The 3,505-nt window shown below is 35.6% G+C and overlaps 1 pseudogene; it reads left to right on the forward strand.

The window, feature by feature from the left end:
• Positions 1 to 1,131: 1,131 nt before the first annotated feature.
• Positions 1,132 to 1,251, forward strand: LOC122903760 (annotated as a pseudogene).
• Positions 1,252 to 3,505: the final 2,254 nt, after the last annotated feature.

The following is a 3,505-nucleotide window of genomic DNA, read 5'->3' on the forward strand; positions in this document are numbered from 1 at the left end:
GCTCACCCATCCCCCCACCTGCCTCCCCTCCAAAACCCTCAGTTTATTTCTCAGAGTCCACAGTCTCTCATGGTTCATCTCCCCCTTTTCCCCAATTCACTTTTCCCTTCCTTCTACTAATGTCCTCCATGTTACTCCTTATGCTCCACAAATAAGTGAAACCATATGATAATTGACTCTCTCTGCTTGACTTATTTCATTCAGCATAACGTGTTTTTTTTTTTATTCCTATGATGGTATCTTCATGTCTTTTCCATGTGTATTGTGGGGCTCTTGGACTTGCAGGCTCTTCACACCTTTGAGGCAGGGGCTCTCCATTCTGAGGGCTCAGGTGACAAAGTGTGGAAATTTTGAGGCATCATTTCTCTCCACACCTGCCATAAAGTTGATTCGATTTCTTTAATAAAAACTAGAGTTTGGGGGAGTGAGTTGCACAATTGGAAATATATATATATATATATATATATATATATATATGTATATATATATATATATATTCCCTTTGGATATAGGAGAAGAAAGGGGTTTGGATATAGCTGATTCATCTATACACAGATTTTAAATTATTCCCTGCATTCCCACCACCTTCTCATTCCCATGTCTCCTCATCTCTGCAGCCTCTGACAGCTGCATTCCTTGCTGGCTGCATCTTTCTCTGAGAGTGTTTGAGTCTATGGCTGTTCTGAAATATATAACATAAGCTACATGTTCTATATTTCATCATCCAAGAATTTTTTTTTTAAATATCTTGTTTGCTTCAGTTTTCCCCAGCAAGAGTTTTTTTCTAGAATAATGCTTGACTTTTATTCTTTTATTATTATTTGTATTAAGTCTCCAGAGGCAGAAAAATTAATCCAAGTACACAGTTCACCATTTTCAATGGGTAATCTGTTTATACATCATAATTAAAAACTTACTTCATTAGCCATTCATTCTATATTCAACAAACGTTTGTTGAATATTTCTAACCAACCAATATTGTCCTAAAAGCCTAATAAATATATTATAAATATATTATGCATTCATTAATATTGTTTTCAATCAAGGATGTTCTATGAAGAACTTCATAGTTTAGTGTCCCAGGATACCAAAGTAAGGAACTGAGAAGAGATCTAAATTGTATGCTCTCAGAGCTTTGCACAGTGGCAGTATCGTAGCCAATGAGGTTTATCCGAGGCGCGATTATTGCTAATTGTATGCTCTCAGAAAGCTAAAAATTAAGAGAGGTATTTCTTTCTCTCAGGAGTCTGAATGTAACAGCATTAGGGCCCTTTCAACTCAAGAATTCTAAAGAAAAGCAATCTATAGGGAGGTCCAGTGATTTGGATGACCATCTTAGATTGTGAGGTAAGGATCACTGTCTCACTTAATCAGCTCACTTCTTTCTCATGATAATAGTTACTTCCTTTAATTTTGACTGGAATCACTGGAACCTTCTCAAGACTTTTTCAGCTTCCTTTGCAATGGAATAGGAGTGAGACTCACCTGTGTACAACTTCCAAATTGTTTATTTGAAAGCAAATGCCATGCCCAAGTCCTCTTCTCTTTCCCCTCATTATGAGCTATAAATATAGATAAATCAATACCCAACTTCAATCGCATAGAAAAGGACTGTGACCCAGTGCATGGAAAAATAAAATGGATGGAGTCCCTTAATGACTTCAGGGAGCACGGTTTCCCAACCAGACTAAACTAGACAGATGGTTACAAGGGGAATTGAAAACTTTTTTCTCTTTTCAAGTCACTATAATTTGACGGTGTCTTTATTAGAATATCTTAAACCTTGCCCTAATAACCTCATTTCACTGAACAATTGTCAACTCATGATCAGTTTTCACACATATATTAAAACTGTAAAAGAATGATTCCAGCCATACTTTCTAAGTATTCAGATTATACTCAAATAAAATACTAGGTGCTACATTTCTAAATAATAATTCAGCGGACAGAGGCAATAAGGTAGCAATAACTCTAACCATGGGCGAAGAGAAAAAAAGAGCAGTGGAAGAATTGTACAACCTCCTGAAGTTTCTCCTCACATCATTCACTTCCATCCACATTCCATTAGCTTATGCAACCCAGTAAAAAGCCTGACTCCGTAGGATGGGGATGCATAGCATACAGGACACCGTGGTTCCTACAACAAAGGGTAAGAATATACAATCTTACAAAGAGGACAACAATAACTAGGAGTAGTACCACAATCTCTACCATAACCAAATAGAACAAACTCTACATAAATTTCAACTACTAGCCAAATAATGTAAATGGGCTTCAATTTTATTCATATAACCTCATATTCCTTGTGCTAAGTGGAATCTCATAACTGGAAGAAAATGCACTGTATTTAAGACAGACCTTAGAGAGACTTTTAAAAATAATGCTCCGGTCTTATCAACTTCTATGGTCAGATAGTCATTACCTTATTTCCTAATATTCTTACCTCATCATCTCTAAACTCTGCACAACAAATAAAAACATTTTTGCTATGGAAAGGATTCTTATCATTTTATATAAAACTTACTTTTGGCTCAGTAAATGCAACTTTAATCAATTTGAAAATTCCACTGATTAGAATTTAAAATGACAATTTCAATTCCATAATAAAGTAAGGTTTAACTCTAAGGATTTAGAAAATATTCTTTCGCCATTCTAAGAAATTTTGTCTTTTCTCCTCTTTAATTTTCACTAACATGTTATTAATACAGCTTTTACTCAGAATTTTCCCAACATGAAAGAAGAAAACAACTACCCTTTTTCTTTTTAATTTCTAGTAAAGGTTGGTGGATGACTATATAAGCCATATATTATCTTTTCTCTTTTTTCAACATTTAATATATTAGCAAAGTAGCATAAAATAAATGGATAAATTTATCAGTTTATTAATTATTGAAATCATATGTCTATATTAACCAATCACTTATTCTTTAACAGGTACAAATAAAAATTTTATTTAAAAAACAGTAGAATAAAAGGAAGCCCTATGTGAATGAACATGGAGCTTTTATCTTTTTTTTTTTAAGATTTTACTTATTTATTTGACAGAAAGAGAGAGATCACAAGTAGGCAGAGAGAGGGAGGGAAGCAGACTCCCCACTGAGCAGAGAGCCCGATGGGGGGCTTGATCCCAGGATCCTGAGATCGTGACCTGAGCCGAACGCAGAGGTTTAACCCACTGAGCCACCCAGGCACCCTTAGAGCTTATATCTTAAAAAATCACTCCAATGTATAGTTCTTAAAAGCAGGTAATTCAGGGACACCTGGGTGGCTTAGTTGGCTAAGTGTCCAACTCTTGATTTCTTTTCTTTTTATTATGCTATGTTAGTCACCATACAGTACATCATTAGTTTTTGATGTAGTGTTCCATGATTCGTTGTTTATACATAACACACAGTGCTCCATGCAATCTGTGCTCCCTTAATACCCAGCACCAGGCTCACTGAACCAATTCCCCCCACTCCCTCCCTTCTAAAACATTCAGTTTGTTTCCCGGAGTCCATAGTCT

Source organism: Neovison vison, chromosome 3 (assembly GCF_020171115.1).
Source record: "Neovison vison isolate M4711 chromosome 3, ASM_NN_V1, whole genome shotgun sequence".
In the NCBI taxonomy this organism is placed as follows: domain Eukaryota; kingdom Metazoa; phylum Chordata; class Mammalia; order Carnivora; family Mustelidae; genus Neogale; species Neogale vison.